The sequence below is a fragment of the Triturus cristatus genome, chromosome 1_2, assembly GCF_964204655.1.
Source record: "Triturus cristatus chromosome 1_2, aTriCri1.1, whole genome shotgun sequence".
Taxonomy (NCBI): Eukaryota; Metazoa; Chordata; class Amphibia; order Caudata; family Salamandridae; genus Triturus; species Triturus cristatus.
The window spans coordinates 229,122,389-229,139,564 of NC_140580.1; positions in this window are offsets into that span (position 1 = coordinate 229,122,389).

The following is a 17,176-nucleotide window of genomic DNA, read 5'->3' on the forward strand; positions in this document are numbered from 1 at the left end:
AGTGGGTGAACATTTACCTCCCGGGAGGCCCCTCACATAAATGTTTATTATAAGGAGATTAAGGCCATTAAGAGATTGAACCCTGATGATCAAAATGTCTGGACTATCAATTGGGACCTCTGCCACAGTGACACCCTCACATTGACGGACCCAAGTGGTTAAACCACCCATCGGTCTACCCCTGTGGCCCTTAACAGCAGGTTTAAAAAAATTCAAGAAACCTGTGCGGAAGTGGGGGACCATTGCCCAGGTCTCCTGAAATGTCCATATCTCGAAATCATCAATAAAAGTGGCCCAATCAGGAATGTCTAGCCTGGATCCCAACCCTGCAATGTTCCATGAACCCAATTTCAGTGGCGAATTAACAGGACCAGTTTCCACCACCTGTCCTGGCACAGCCAGGAGATCAGTCATTTTAACAGAAAAGGGCTGTATAGAAGCAGAGAGGTTAGACGTGCAAGGAGTAACACTAGGGGGTGGTAACATAATAACATCCGGGCTCTGATGACAAGAGAGACCCGAAGCCCCAGGATCTGGCAGTAGGGGACAAGCAGAGCTAGCCCTACGTCAATCATTGTCCTCCAGTGTTGAGAGGATATCAAAACGATTGGTGGTCGCAATGGGCTGATTAGGCCTTACTGGAAGACTTGAAAGACTTGAAAAAGCGCGATTAACCCCCATAGATTGAAAACATCCTGGCTTATAAAAAAAGCCTAGTGGGAGAATTTTAATCGAGTTAAATGCTGCAGGTTGGTGGAGAGCGGCTTCCAATATTTATTCGACCAAAGCCGGGGACCTAAAACTTAACACCACACAATCCCCAGGAAGGGACTTGTAAGACTGGCCAATCCAGTTAATGCGCCTGACCATATTAAAGTCATCGAACAAGGCCTTACTATTCCCTATTTTAGTACTCAAGTAATGCAGGGATTTATTCTTAAGGTTTGACCAATGTTCGTAGGTTCCTTCTAAGAGAGGTGGAACATTAGCCAAGACTATGGAATAGGGGGTGGCTTGGGGAGGGAGATGTAAATTGGGAAGGGTTGTAGAAGCCCCTGCTCCCACCCCCTCATTACCAGCCCTGTTACCCAGGGGAGGGCGACTTTGCTCATCACAATAGTTGTTGTTACCCCTAGCAGTAACCACTTCCAAACCTAGATCATAACCCTTCTCTTCCCCTATAGGAGGAATAACTGGCAAGACCCCCACAGACCTTGGTGGTCTAGCATTACAGACCTCATTGGTCGCACCAACAGACATCACCCCGTTAGACAGTGGGGGAGGCCCTATTACAGAGATCTTATCACCAGCGAGTCTGGCTTCTAGCGTATCCAACCTTCCGGCTACAAGATCCAATTTGTGAAGGACAGGTTCTAAAAGGCAAGCTAAATGGTCTTTAAGACTAACAAATAGGGAATCCAGAAGAGGCTGGATCGAAGCCTGAGTCAGGGAATTGGTCTTACATTTACATAAATCGACACATAATTCAACAATGAATATGTACAACATATATTTAGAAGTTCTTCACACCTCACAATATTTGAGTACAAGTCCTAAATGTGATTAGGCATCTAATGTTTTTACTGGGGTCCTTCTACTTATTGTCATGGGGACCTGATTCCCGTGGGTCCTCCCTCTAATTTACATAATGATACTGTACTGTGGCCGTTGGGAGGTCAGAGCTATTGTTAATAAGCTGGTGTAACTTCCTGAATTACGTTTTTCCTTTGTAGTGCCACCTATGCACTGACTTTTGCTTTGCAGGAAATGCTAGCTCTTGGCCTCAAGATAGGATATGCCGACACGTTTCGACCTTCTGGGGTGGACCTGGGTTGTAGTTGTGTGGAAGGTCTTCTTCAGGGGAATCGTTCTTTGTGGGACACTGTGGGTGCATTAAAGGACATGTCAGATTTTCATGTCACAAGTGTCATGTACTAGGGTGTTTCAGCTAACACTCAATCATTTAGACATACCGTAACCCTGCTTAGATGGGGTTTGGATCCTTAAGGTGTGGTCTGTTCTTTACATGGAAGGCTGTCTTCCATGGCAAGTGCTGTTGGCTGTGTGCCTTTTCAAGCGAGTTCTGTGACCTATAGGTTACGGGGAGAGGAGAAGGGAGGGCATGGATGTCTTATGAAGCGCTCAAATCATGGGATTGCTTAATTAAATATACTATCACTTTGGTTGCCCAGGTCTTGCTGTGTCATGCACCATTACCCACGTTGCCTCTGTGTGCATGAAGCAGTGGTTTGATTGGGTGGGGAGTTACGGTTATCATGCTTGAATAGACTGTGTGGTGTCATGGAAAAGTGGGACTAACTCAATTTTCCAATGATGACCTCACATGCTGTGGATTCTGCTGGCTTATTTCAGCAACCCCGAAATTGCTGGGTTTTATATAACCAAGTGGTCAACCCTCTGGTTATGCTGCCTGACCTTGCCATTAATCGCTCGAAGCAAGTGTTGATTATTAACGATGCCGCCTCTTAGTGGCTGTTTCACTCTCATACAAAGTGCCTTCGGTGCGCTGTACCCCTACAAAGGTTTTCCTAATTTTTCCCTTTAAGGTATGGCTGTGGTGCCCTTATGGGCGATTCTTCCATCAATGCCTATGGCGTTCAAACCGTGGATTACTCGCCGTGTGTTTCAGATGCGAGCTTCCTTGCTCACCAGTGAAAGTTTTAATGATGCGTGTCAGTGACATGCATTTTAGTGCTTGACTCCCCTTCCGGTTCTCCTTACTTTAGGTTCAATTCGTGGTGCGGCCGAACGGGATGCTTCTTTTTGCCTTCTCCATCTGTTCGTGCTCCTGCTGTCAATGGGTTTCTTGAGCGTTTGCTTGAATCATGTCAGTGTGATTTATGGGCGCTGCTGATGTTGATCCCATGGGCGGCGACGGAACGCGAGGGACCTTAGTGGGCATTGTTTTTGCTTCTTCTGACGTGCGCCTGACTTCCTGGGTTTCCCGAGTGCCTGCCTTCCTGCTTTGTCCAATTGACATGATGTTTCGCCATACATCTTGAATTTCATGCGTGGCCTCCTTTTAAGGGGCGGGTGCTGGTTCTCTTTTGTGAGATAACGGGGCTGTTCTTTCTTGTAGTGACATGTAATTAAAACTTGATATGTGCCCATTTTCCATGGTGATTGCGTAAGGCCTCATACCTTGATCATGTATATGTAAGTGGTGACCTAAATAGTGTCTTTTCTTCATATTAGTCCCTATTGTGGGGGTTCTGTATTGTGTTCCCTGCTTACATGATTAACATGTATGGGTTGGCCAACAGGGATTGGAGCGGACTATCTGGTGCTTGTGGTGCAGTTCATTTAACAGTGTGTCACTAGAGCAAGTCCATGACTCCTGTGTAGGGATGTTCATTCCTTATAAGCAAAGCATTATTTTGCTCATCTCATTCAGCCCATTATCCGTAGTTCCCAGTCTTAAGATAAGTTTTGCTTCGAACTGTGACAGCATAGAGTCTGTGCATCTTCCTTTGTCGTGCTTCAGTACTGTACATTTTATGTCTTATGGCCCATGCCTTTTTTCTTCGCAGACCTGTACCATGGGTGGGTTCTGGACTTTACATTTGATCCGTGATCGATGTTGGGTAATTCTTTTCTTAACTGCCTGGGTTGTTTTGCCTACATATGCAAGCTTGCATGGGCATATCACACAGTAAATTACGTTGGTGGTATTACAGTTTGTGAATTCAGCATGTTTAATAGTTATACCCCGGTATTCAAATTTGTCCCCTTTGATGGTACTTGAACATGAGTTACAATTTCCACATCGAAGGTGTCCTTCAATCGGGGGTAGTGCTAAGATGGTCTGTATGGATAACTTGGGTCTCTTCACCTGTGTGTTGGCATGTACCAGTTTGTCCTAGATATTTTTGTTCCTTATCAATGCAAATATCAGTACTTCTTTCAGTTCTTCCAAACCTTTCACAGTATTCCAATTTCTTCTAATGATTCATTGGTAATCCCAGAGAAGGTGGTCACACAGACCAGGGGTGTTTCTTTTTTGAGTTCTTTGGGTACCAATAGTGTCTCTCTTGGAGTGTGCGAGGCCCTTTTAAGTGATCTCTTAAGTAGTTTCCGTGGGTAGTTCCTCTCGAGCAGTTTGTTCAGCAGTATGTTTGCGTTGTTAAAGTAATCATCCTTCTTTGTGCAGTTTCGTCTGATACTCAAGGACTGACTGTATGGTAGGTCTTCTCTCAAATTCCTTTTGTGGAAGCTTGAAAAATGCAGGAATGTATTTCTGTCCATATGTTTGGTATATAGAGTTGTATAAATACTCCCATGTTCGTGTCTGACAATGACGTTGAGGAAATTAATCTCCTCCTTGCTTGAGTTGATTAAAAACTGTATATCTTGATTTCTGCAATTAAGCCAATCATGGAACTCCTGCAGTGTTTCAATGGGGCCTCGCCACAGCAAGAACACATAGTCAATATATCGACGCCACAATCGTATGTTGCTTTCACTTCATTGTTGAATTATGTGTCGATTTATGTAAATGTAATATACATTCAAATTACAGTGACACACTTTGTCTCAAGCGCTGCCACAGACCACTTGTTTTGTTTTGTCACGGTGTAGCTTGTAAATAACCTTTGCATATGTGAATATGTGTGCATATATATGGAAAAAGAAATGTTGATAAAGATCCATTTGGTAAACTCCAGACAAAAGAGTTTTGTGTTGAAGAAGTTGTTTTGGAAACAAGTACGGGGCACTACTTTCCACTCAAAATTAATACAAAACAAATAGTTCAATACGTGAACCTGAATAGGAAAACTTGTGCAGTTTCTTATTCTTAAATAAAACTTGAGTCCATGGTATGGGAGGCATACTGTTGCTGATAATCTATTCTGATTCCAGCCTCCTTAGCCCTGAACTAAATCACTCCCCTATAGGGGACCTACCAGAAGATTCACAGCAGCCCCTAGACACAGTGGTAGCAAAAGACAGTAAACCATGGGCAGAAATCCAAAGGATAATATTGCACCACACCAGGAGGCTAGAAAAAGAGAGAAAAGCCAAAGAACATCTAGACCACATTACAGCAAAATTGGCTACTCAGAAATTAGGAAAGAGCGCCAAAAAGGAAAACACAATGGGTGCAAATGTAGAAATTCAAGCACCTACCATTCACTTCCAAATGCCACAGCCACTGCCCCAACAACAGTGGACTCAAATAGCAGCTGCTGAACCTCCCCAACAAATGATGCAAGGATATCAGCAACAGCAGCAACAGGGGAGATGAAGAGCAAATAAAACAAGTATGGCATGCTATTATTGCAACAGAAAATGGCAGGGGCACGTAAAACTAGATTGTCGCTTTAGAAAGGCACAACTGGGACAAGGAGGACCTTTTTCTCCTGCGGGATATTTTTCTCCTGCACAACAGTCCCAGCAACAGCCACAAATGGCTCCACAACAGCAAATTCAAATGATGTTGTGAATTATTCAGGGACAGATGGTGACATTTGAAAGTGGCGAGGCGTAAAATGATTGGCATACTGCGCCATAGTGAGCGAGCGTAGCGAGCCAGCCCGAACAAACTAAGGGGGGTTTGGGGGGGGGTTCTCCCTCTGAGAAAATTTTGAAAAAAGAGAGAAAAAATTGTGCATTTTCAAGCAAATTTGAGAAAGCAGGAAGGTTAATAAAGCAATTGTGAAAGTGCAGTTATTACATTAATAAAGAGATGTCATATAACTTAGGTAGCTGATTATTCAGTATAACCACAATACCTTCATAACAGACTTCGAGATACAATGCATTTCTGAGTACCTCACTCACAGATGTTTTTTATTTAACAAACAACTAAACTGGTCGCAAAGTAGCAGCAATCACCATATTGTTTAATTTTTGTAAATTAAATCTGCACGTCTCTCTTTAAGAGCAGCAAACTTGTCAATAACTTGAATGTTAAAGTCTGGGATTTTTTGAACTAGCTTGCTCTCTATAGAGAGCATTGCCAAAGCATTCAGTCTTTCCTCAAGCATGATGTTCCTCAGGAATGTCTTAATCCTCTTTAAGGTTGAAAAAACATCGTTCTGACTCGGCTGTTGTCATAGGAGTGGTAATGACAATTTTTAGTAAAGCCACTGTCTCTGTAAGTGACTTCTCCATATTAAGTTTATGTATTAAAGCCAGCAAAGAAATGGCACTTTTGACCTTCCGGTACACAGGCATTGTGTACAGTACAGTCAACTCAGTTTTCAGCTCCTCTTTTTTGAGCATAGGATAAGCTTCCACAGCCTCATTCAGAGCACGCTCAGGGAAGGATTCACTATATTTTGCAAACTGTTCACTTTGCAATAATGTGGCACTCACCAAATGTTTTGTGAAAGAAAAACGTTCTTGTGCCTGCACAATTACGTCACATATCTCCTTTGCAATTCGGACCAGACTGGTGAAGTTTTTCCTGCGGTTTGAAAAAGTAGAATGCTCTGACAGTTTGCTGTCTAAATTGTCAACCTCATCTCTCACTCTGCTTATGCTTTGTACAAATACAGTGGTATATACTTGCACTTTGACAGTATCTATCTCTCGTGCTTGTAACTGATTGTATACCATGTCCACAGATAACATAATCTCATGAAATAAAAACAGTAAGAACTGAAACTCTCTGTCTTGTAGTGTTCTAGCAAAGCCACGGGCTTCAGTCTGACTTTTGTAATCAAACTCATCATTGGCTTCTATGGCAGCAAAACATTTCTCAAGGTCCTCCCTATGTTCATAGATTAGGTTGACTGTACATATGTTAAAGTTCCAACGAGTTGAGGATCCCCTTGGAACGCTTTTGTCCACAATCTCATGAAGTGCTTCCATTCCTTTGAGGGAACGTGAGAAGAATGCTGGCATGCCTCCTACATCCTGAAAGAAAATTTGTGTCTCGGTGATCCTTGATACTGCCTGTTGCATAATAAGATTATGTTGGGGGGGCGTAACAGTGCACATAATGAGCATTAGGGTACACATCTCAAATTATTTTCTGTACTCACGAAGGCTTCTACTCACTACGGACGCACCATCACAGCTTTGTGCGCTAAGTTTTTTTTTTGAGGCAGCTCTGGAAAAATTAAGCTCAGTTGACGCAGTATAGCTGCAGTAATGGTTTCTGCACTAGAGTCTCTTAAATGTGTGAAACCATAGAACCTCTCCACAACTTCTCTGTCATTGTCAAGGTACTGAAACACTAATACAGACTGTGTTTTAGTGGCCACATCAGTGGTGTCATCAGCCTGAAAAGCCACAAAGTCTGTGTTTTGCAACTCTTGCACAGTATGGCATCTCATAATTTCGAGCATACACTCAAGGAGTTCATTTTGTATAATTTTTGAGGTGCCCTTAAAGACTGTAGCACTTGCTAAATGTGCATCCATTTCCTTGTCTATACTTGCTATTAAATCCACAAGGCCTCTGAATATTCCAGGTTTTGAAGAACTTTCTGATTCATCATGGCCTAGCAATGCCAGTTCGAAAGCACCATAGAAACGAATGCAATCAATTATTTTTGATAGAATCAGTCTATTCCGATCAACTGCTTCATTGTGTTTCTGTATTATTTTGCGGTATGCATCGTTTATCTGCTGCTCAATCGGTGTGTCTTCCCCCAACATTCCCAGTCTCGTCAGGTTTTCCATATCCTTTCTTGTGTGCACATGCTTCTTTATTTTTTCAGACAAATGCTTCAAGTCTGTTACTCCTTGATTTATCCAAGAAAAGTCACCACCAAGCAGCAAGCAGGGGAAGCTGAACAGAGAATTTCTTAAGTGGCACCCTGTAAGCCAATCAGCTTTTGTGTACCCCTTTGCACAACATGACTGCTAAAAATAAAGCCTTACTGGCTGCTGCCTCTGTGTGCCATAGTGGTTGATGAAGGCACTGAAACAGACACTGCTTGAGGGCCTTGAACAAGGCAAGGGATAGATAGTGCCTTTAACAGCCGTTATTGCCCAAAGCACAGGGCGAAGGCTATTAGTAAATTCCACCCACTGAGAGGGTACAATGTTTAGAATGTGCACCCACCCCAACCACCATGTAGAGTGACCACATACATAGCCCTAACTCTAATGTAAAAAAATATAGCATCAGTTTCCTTACCTTTAACACTGGTGTTTGCTGGGTGGTAGCCCGGGTGAAAGAGCAGCAAAGGAGGTTGGGGCCTCTTGTTCTGCGCCGAAACATTGCCCAAAAATTTGGTAATGGTTGTCAGACTTTAGCAGGTGCTGAAAATAAAATAGAACAATTTATTTTTGAAACATTAGGGTAATGAAACAAAGACTGGGGGGAAAAAAACATAACTCTCCAATTTTTACCTTGCTGTTTGCATGCAGCTCTTAGATGACAGTTAACAGCTCACTGTTGTGAGAAGTTGGCCTGGCATATGCTGGTCACTAGTTGTAGTGGCCACCTTGCACCAGTCCAATTCGACTCTTAAGGTGATAGGTTTAAAAGACAACCTTTAAAGAAAGCTATCCTAGTGGTAGCTGTGGAGAGCAGCCTTCAGGCTAAGTCTTGAAGGAGTGTTAAGCTTATTGTTTTACCATAGATAACCTCTTGAATGACCAAATGAAAGAGTAGTCCACACAGGTATATATATAAAATATATGTATTTATTCTAAACAGAATCCCAAAAGTCTCTTTATGAGGCTAGAGGTAAAGTTACAATTCAAACAAGCATTTATAGATACAATAAATAGCACTGGAATCACAGGGCCCCAGGGGGGGACCAAACCATATATTAAAAAAGTGGTATAAGAACCACGACAATTCTACAGACAATGCCTAAGGCATTTAGGATCGTTGGTACCTTAAGAATCCACCCCAGGTTATGAGGAAGGGGATCCACGGGAGGCGCGTGCAGTGGAAATAGCTGCTATTGGGATCTCTATTAAAGCCTATGGAGAATGTTGCAGTTTGATTTAAACAGATTAAAGACACTTCTAGCAGGAGTTCAAAGTTAAAAACTTAGAGTTAAGCTTTTGAGGAGCCCACTACCACGGGAGTACCGAGGTACCACTGTTACCTGCCCCAGGGAAGCCGGGTGCATAGGTCGTTTTCGATGTCGGGTCGCGGGCTGATTTTCAATGGGAAAATGTACAAAACTGCTGCTAGCCAAAAGCGTTGATGATGCAGTGAAGATTGAAGTTGTAGATCTTGTAGAGGATAACCTGAAAGCAGAGGGGACAGAGTCTCGGTCATGGCACCATGACCAGGGAGCTCAAGGAAAAGAGCCCTTCAATGTCGGGTGCTTCAAGTGGAAAAGGTGTAGCTTGGATCTGCAGCCACGGGCTCCGGGAGGCTTCAAGGAAGGCCTGCTTCTGGAGGGCGACTGTCTCATAAAGGATGAGGGTCGCTGCGGTGTTAGTGTCTGGATTGGATCCACTAAGCCTTGGCAACCTCAACCCACGCAAAATGAACAAATCAGCTACTGGTGCAGACCCACAAGGTCTGTGAGAGGTCTCCTTCAAGGAGACTGTAGAGCAGGCCTGGAGCAACCAGAGGAACTCTTAAAAGTAAAGATTGTCCTCTGCCAGGGCCCACAAGTCGAGAGACAAGGGACCGCAGAAGGCAGCAATTTAGAGTGCGTAAAAGGGTGCCCACGGGCCACCGGAGTGAGATAGGGTGCTGATCTTTGGCACAGTTGCAGCTGAGAGGTTGGCTCACTATTGGGCCAAAGCACAACTTCCCCACTGGTCAGGGTTGTGTGCTACGCAAGAGGTGGCCGGTGTCCTGGGGTATCGGGGATATCGGCACCCACGCGGTCCACGGTGCTCAGACTTGCTGGGCATGCTCACTGGCCTCTGGGATGCTAGGAAACCCACCTCAAGGTTGAGAGGAGTCGTTGATGTCCGAAGGAGCAGCGAAGTTCCAACCGGGTCACTTGCAGTGTTTCAGGTGCCTGCCTAACTCCTTTACCCCAAGGGAGATTTCTTCAGTCAGCTGGGCAGCAGCTTGTCGAAGGTCAAGTCTGTGAAGTCCAAGATTAATCTGATTCTCCGGGGACACGTTATTCACCTTTATCCACAAGATTAGGGGAGTGTCCAGATCAGTGTCCACCAATGGTAGTTGAGGCGGGAAAGGGTGGCTACACCCTCTCCCCTTTGTGTGTTTCCCGCCTGGGCGAGGGGCAGGATGCCCCTGAACCGGTTCCAGGCGGTGTATGCAGAATGTAGGCGCTGTAGCAGCCTACGTGCACCTCTGAAAGGTATCCTATGGTGCACCCACTCAGTTCCAATCCACATAGCCTGTCTGGGAAGGTGCTGGCACCTCCCTGCAACAGGATCCCTATTGTCCAGCTGCCGAGGCTGGGATTTTCCCCAGCAACAGGCAGCCAGAGTTATGTGGGTGGCGAGTAGCATCCATTTGGTGATACGTGTGCACTTTTAAATTGGTGTCTAAATTCTGCCGCTTTTCCCATATCGCCCCTCTAGCAGGGGGGAATCATGCCCCCATGCCCATGACTGGAGGTATGATTCCTACATGTTTGACACCAAACAGGATATGGTTCTGTGTAGCCATTCTCAAGTTATCACGCTATCGCGATATACTTATAATGCGGTTAAGAGTATATGGTATGGCTACACTACAAACAACCCAGCAATGGTGTTACGAGGGTTGCAGAGGGGCCCTACTCAGGTAGGGGTCCCCCCTCACACATATCTCAGCACCCTGCCTTGTGGGATTAGTAAGGCCTGCTTGAGGGGTGACCAATGAGAATACATGTGTTGTATATAGGTGGGATACAGGGTACCTGTATCCCTGTAAGGGGGTGCTAGCACCACCTTACCCAGACTACAGTAGTGGTCTGGTGGTGTCATTTGATATGGCTGTCCCAGGGTGGCACAATATGTGCTGCAGCCCTAGTAGGCCCCTGAGGGACCCATGCCCTGGGTACCTAGGGTACCATCTACAAGGGCTGACAGGATCCTCAGTATCCAATTGGGTTGCACCTTGGATACTCACATCAGTTTTTAGGGAGGAAGCAGATAGGCTGGGGTCCTGGATAGCAGGATCCCAGCCAGACTAGTCAAAAACCATCCAAATACCAGGCAAAAAGTTGGGGGCAACCATATAGTCAGATTCCACCTTCCTACAACTGTTGTATATTAGGATTTTAACTTACAAACTGCAAGTAACAAAAGGATCTCTCTGACAAAAGCAGTGACTCACTGACACAGCTCGCGCATTGTGCTGGGCATACTTTGTGGTCAAACGTGATAATACACAAACATTATTACCGAGGCACAACCGCCACACGTGGGAACCACTTCCTGCAGCCTTCAACATCACATGAGATTGCAATTGATTGAAGAAATTGGCAAAATATGTAATACATCTTGCTTTTCATTGAGTTCTTAAGGTTGGAGAAATAATTATAAAGATGGAATTTTAAAATACAAGGAACTATGTCATTCATGTGCATAACAATACAGTAAAAGAACTTGTAAACCTGGGGTGGCACCTTCTGTGCTGGCAGTGGCACACTGGCACCTCTCTGCCCCAGACATTGACTGGCAGGCGAGTGAAACAGATTGTGAGAATTCTTCACCGAGTAATGGAGCAATGTGTTTAGTTAGCAGCTCGGTGAGGGCCCGGTGGGCATGATGGCTACGCATGTGCATGCGTCATCAAGCAAGTGCACGCATTGTTCAGCAAGCATGCACGCACCTACGACAGGACGTTGGTGACACTAAGCGCATTTTTGTATGTTGGAAAGGCTTGCAGCAATTTACTGCTGAACCCATCCAAAAAAAATTTTTTTTTAAAGTGTGTAGATGGGCTCCCAGCTGGGGGTCTGGCATCGGAAACCAAGCGGTTACCCTTTCTCTAAATGAGACTGGGGAAACCATGCTGCATACTGCGTCACAGGGCGCCCACCAGTTGTCGGCCTATGCCCAGTTAATAATACACCAATCTAAATGAACCCTATAGGGCTCGCTTAGTTCTTCAAGAACAAGTGACTTAAGAATGCCTACTTACATGGTCACCAGACTCAATTACGGAAAGCGAGAGCAACCACAAGACTGCAATTACGTCAAGTCAAACAGCTCTTAATGGCGTCATTAAATGACGCACACTGCTTTGCAGACTGCAAAGAACTGTGCGACATTTAATGGCGCCATTAAGAGCTGTTTGACTCGACGTCGCAACTGTATGATATTTAGTAAATCAGTTCAGTCACCACCTCAGTCAGTTGAAGGTATCAGAGCGCACAATTCGTTAATGAGTGACCTTGATGTTTATGGATGTGCTCCCAGAACCTGGAATTCGATACCCCTTAAATTCTACAAGCAATAACAAAGCCACTTAAAAGCTTGCTCTTTAAGAAATTCTTCTCAATTCCTCCCTTAACTAGCCTGGTGATGGTCTGTGACTTTCCAGGTATCTGAGGCCCCTCCGTCATCTGGGTTGAACTGTTAGCACCGAATAACTTACTATTGGTTGCCACTGGTCTCTGCTTATATGTATTATTGCTGGTTTGACTTTTGGTTGTGCACGTATAATTCACGCTCCTTAATTCTTCTTTGAATGTCATTATTCATGCCTACCTCTCTCGAGGAGGTGACGTCAGTCATCCTAGTGAAATAGAAATAATTTATAGTTCTCAATACAGCTGCGTGTATCGACTTCAGAAGAATTGCCGCTGACCGCGGCCCCCGCAGGGGGCCAATAGGCGGTCGGCGCCTTAGTGCCCCCGGGGCACCGGTCACCCCTCCCCACCCCCTTCCATAGGAGGGGGCGGGGACGCCGACCGGAGCCCCCTCCTTGGGCTGGCCGGAAGTGACGCGCAATGCGTGTCACTTCCTGGCCCTGGTGGGAGGGGGAGACTATTTAGCCTTCCCCCACCCTTCCTGGCGACCTCTTTGTCGCCCACCACGCCTTCTGGTCGGTCGTCTCGCCGTCTCGCGTTGATCGTCGACCACTCAGCAGCATTCTGAAATAATTGCGGTGAGTTTGCCGGTTTGCCCCCTCGCCCCGGCCCTGTCCCTGGGCAGTACCAGGAGACGGGGCCCTGTGGTCGGAGTACCACGGGCGGGGGGGACCGTGCACGGAGCAAGGCTCGTGGTTGGCTATGATTCTTTCAGCAAGGGGCGAACGGGTATATAATTGTGGGAGGCAAAGTTTGCTGCTTTGAACTCCCACCGCATGGAAGGCTAATCGGGGCGAGGGCGGTGGGCGCGAGGAGACGGTGTCCGCTGATGGAGCGACCACGAGGTTGGTTGAGCCCGCCGACCTCCCTAGCTGGGTCCCAACTTAGGGACGGGTATAAAGCATGTCTCACCCCGGCCCCTATTCGGAGACGACCCAGAGGGTCGCTGGGGGAACCGGGGCTCGGGACGGGGAGGGGGCCGGGAGGTGGTCACACCGGGTCGTAGCGATTGCCCAGGCCGACAACTGCGGTAGGCCCAGCATCCACGCTTGGGGGAAGCGACCGAGGGGGGGCTTGCACGGATCTAGGGGTGCGTGCTTCCCGTGGATTGCGGGCGGGTGGCCCCGTGACATGTCCCGTTGCGAGTGTGTAACTCCCCCACCCCCGCGCCCCATGGCGGTTGCGTTGCGCTGTGGGCGGGAGGGCTGCACTGCCCATTGGGGGATCGGGGAGGCGGTCAAGGCGGCTAACGTGCGGTTTCACGCGGACCCCCCCCCGCTTCACCGGGTGCTCACGTCTGGTCCGGGGGACCCGCGTCCGTCTTTTGAGCTGCGGGAACCGGGGTCGAACCTTGGAGCCCTGGAATTTTAGATATATGTCGGGGGTGCTTTCACTGCTCCGGCGGCTGACCACTGGGCCGTGCGCCCGGCGTCCGGGTCCGGGGGAACCGCGCCCGGCTCGAATTTTCAACCGGCGGCCTGCTATGCTCGATTTGGCTCTGCCGGCAGAGCATCACAATATAACCAAGTCTCTGCTTTGGCTTGCCAGTCTCCCAGTGTTGGTCAGTGGAAGTACCTGACCGGGCACGGTTAGATGAGTATGGATGACTTAGCCCTCTGAACCGATGGGCTGCGCAGGTTCCGAGTTCGCGCCCGCATTGGGGGATGAACGCCCATTGCGGCTTTATCGCCGGCGAAGCGTCCCAGGGGCCCTTCTCATACGGACGTGATGCACCGCATGCAAAATCGGGAGTGGGCCTGGTCCGCGGCTTCACTGCCACCCCTGGTGCGGAAACCTCGGGTTCGAGCACGCGTCCGCATCCTGCGATTCTGGGCAACTCTCTCTACCCGCACCGTGCCTGAATGTGTAATGAAAATACGAGCTCTGTTAAAGCGCCTCAATAACTTCAGGTCGGGTTCGCGCTATATAAGTCTGCACCCTGTGATGCTGGGCAACTCTCTCAACCGCACCGTGCCTGAATGTGTCATGTGAATACGTGCTATGTTAAAGCACTGCAATAAATTTGGGTCGGGTTTGCGCTATTTAAGCCTGCATCCCGTGTTTCCGGGCAACTCTCTCGATTCACCGTGCCTGAAGGTGTACTGTAGATACGGGCTTTGTTAATGCGCCCAGTAACTTCGGGTCGGGTTCGCGCTATGTAAGTATGCATCCTGTGATTCTGGGCACTCTCTCAATTGCACCGTGCCTGAAGGTCTAATGTGAATACGGGCGAATTTTAAAACGCTCCAATAACTTCGGGTCGGGTTCGCGCTATATAAGTCTGCATCCTGTGATTCTGGGCACTCTCAATTGCACCGTGCCTGAATGTGTACTGTCAATACGGGCTTTGTTTTGCGCCCCAATAATTTCGGGTCGGGTTCGCGCTTTATCAGCCCGCATCCCGTGATTCTGGGCAACCCTCCCAACCGCACTGTGCCTGAATGCGTAATGTAAAATGTGGGCTATGTTGAAGCGACCCAATAGCTTTGGGTCGGGTTCGCGCCATATAAACACAACAGGCAGGCATGAGGAGGTACGGAGAGTATGTTTGCACGGCCATCTGGACATGCCTGCCAGAGAACCAGGTCGAGCGCTTCCTATACCTTGTTTCAATCGCGCCCGGGTGGCGCATCTAATCAATTAATAATTAAAAAAAAAAATAATAATTATGCTCACCTCTCCATTCTCTCTCATAGATCGTGCCTGGTGTCCGGTTGACCGACGGGACACGCTCGTCACTGGACAAGGGTGTAAGTGGCGCAGGGGGCAAATTACCTATCCTTCGCGCTTTTGAAACATGCACAATTAGAACACTTCTGTTAGCGTGTCACAGGGAAGGGCAGGACCTGAACTATGTATCTTCACGGGTTGGAGCGATGCTGGAACCCTAGGCGTGCTCTCCCTACGTTGCCTGTGATATGTGTTTTATCCCCGGTTTTGAATGAGGGAATGGAACTCTTGCCAGCCGGGGCCATCCCTTAAGTCCCATTGATTCTTGAAAGCTCCATTAAGGTCCTGGGGTGTATTGCTTGATGGCGGTGGACCTCGCGCACGTTGGTTGGTATGGGAGCGGCCGGCCAATAACCCGCGCACCCGGCGGGAGCGGGCATGAGCGTGCGTGGGTCCCGGCCCTGGGACGCTTGCTCGCAAGGTCGCAGGTTCAAGTTACATTGATTCTGTATCGGTTGGCGTACCTTTCGTTGGGTCCGGCAGAGCACACGTTAGTGATCGCGTGTCCGTCGGCCTTTCGCCCGCGGGGCATACTTCGCAATGGAGGTCGGCCTCGCGAGCAAAGTAAATTAAGGGGGGTGCGGCCGGCTAAGAAGCCGCATACCCTGTGCCGTGGGAGCCGGTAGGAGACTAGCGTGGGTTCACGGCCCCAATACACCAGCATTGCAAGGCTGGGACCTGCCTGGGTCCCCGCTGATCGCGGGCGGTGCAACACCTGTGGCGTTCCCTGGTAAAGTAAAGGGTATCGCCCCCCTCCTGTCGACTACGCTGCTGTTGGGGGAGGGGGGCGGGCATGCAGTAGGCTGCATGCGGCAGACGCAATGTTTAGTATGGTACGAATCTTGTAAGCTCCCCGTGCTTGAATGTGTAATGTAAATAAGGTGCTCAGGAAAGCGCCCCAACACCTTCAGCTCGCGCTATATATAATTATGCAACATGTATTGCTGGTTTCCTATAAGGCAGATAAATGATACAAGTGCATGCAATTTTCACATACGCGATTACGGGCATTAATAAACCCCCCGCACATCAATGGGGAATCTGGTGCGGTACTCGCGCGATCCGGTTCGGGGAGCGGGTAATATGGCACGATTGACGTAAGCACCCCCTGCGTGAAGAGGTAATGTAAATACGGCGTAGTCCAATCCTGACCACACGTGACCACGTGTCGCTCGTCCCCGACCTTTTGCTGGAAGGGGGCTCTGGTCGTTTGTCATTGTTGTTGTTGTCTTGACACCCACCCCCTTTGCTTACGGCCTCGCGCTCCCAAGTGCATCAGTCCTTGGGCAGGGCGGACCAGTGTGGGGACAGTTCTAACGTAGAACAGTCATTGCCATGTTAGTAACAGTTAAACACGGGTCGCTGCCGACAGTCTAGAAGAGGTATGCTTAAGCCCGCAACTCGGCCCCGCCAACATGCTTATGTGGGCCGCCTTCAACGGTCGCTGATATGGGAAACTCACACATATTTAACTGTAACCTAGACACCCGGGGGGGTGCCAGTCGGACAGGGCTACGCAACCGGGATAGAATGGTAGTTACTATCTAATGCTAAAGGAAGTCTGGAGTGAGCCACTAGATGGGTGTAGATATGGGTGCAGCTCAGTGCCCCAATCACATTGAATACGGGGTCGCACTGACATAGCGGCAAAAGAATAAGTGGTCACCACATAGCGCATCACTAGGGCCTAAGTCACGGGTAACTTCCAGCGGTAGGGCATTTAGCAACAGATGAAGTATCAGCGTGTAGGTAACCGACATCTGCTCTCCAGCAGCACCGTGCCCTGGGAGCACGCGCGTTGCCCTAACGCTCGGGCCCACCCATAGGGGGGCCGAGTAGCAAATCAAGTAAATAGGTTCCATAGATGGGTGAAACCACCAGCATTGGAGATAGGCCCAGGTAAAATAGGGTTTCTTCGTGTCTAGAGGTCCATTGCAGTTGGGGGTATCCCCCAACGGAATCACTGGTCGCGTACTGCAGCTGCAGGAGACTGGGATCCTAGTTTACGGAAACTTTACCGCGCTCAGTGAGTGCTGCCAACCTACATATGGTGCTGCTGTC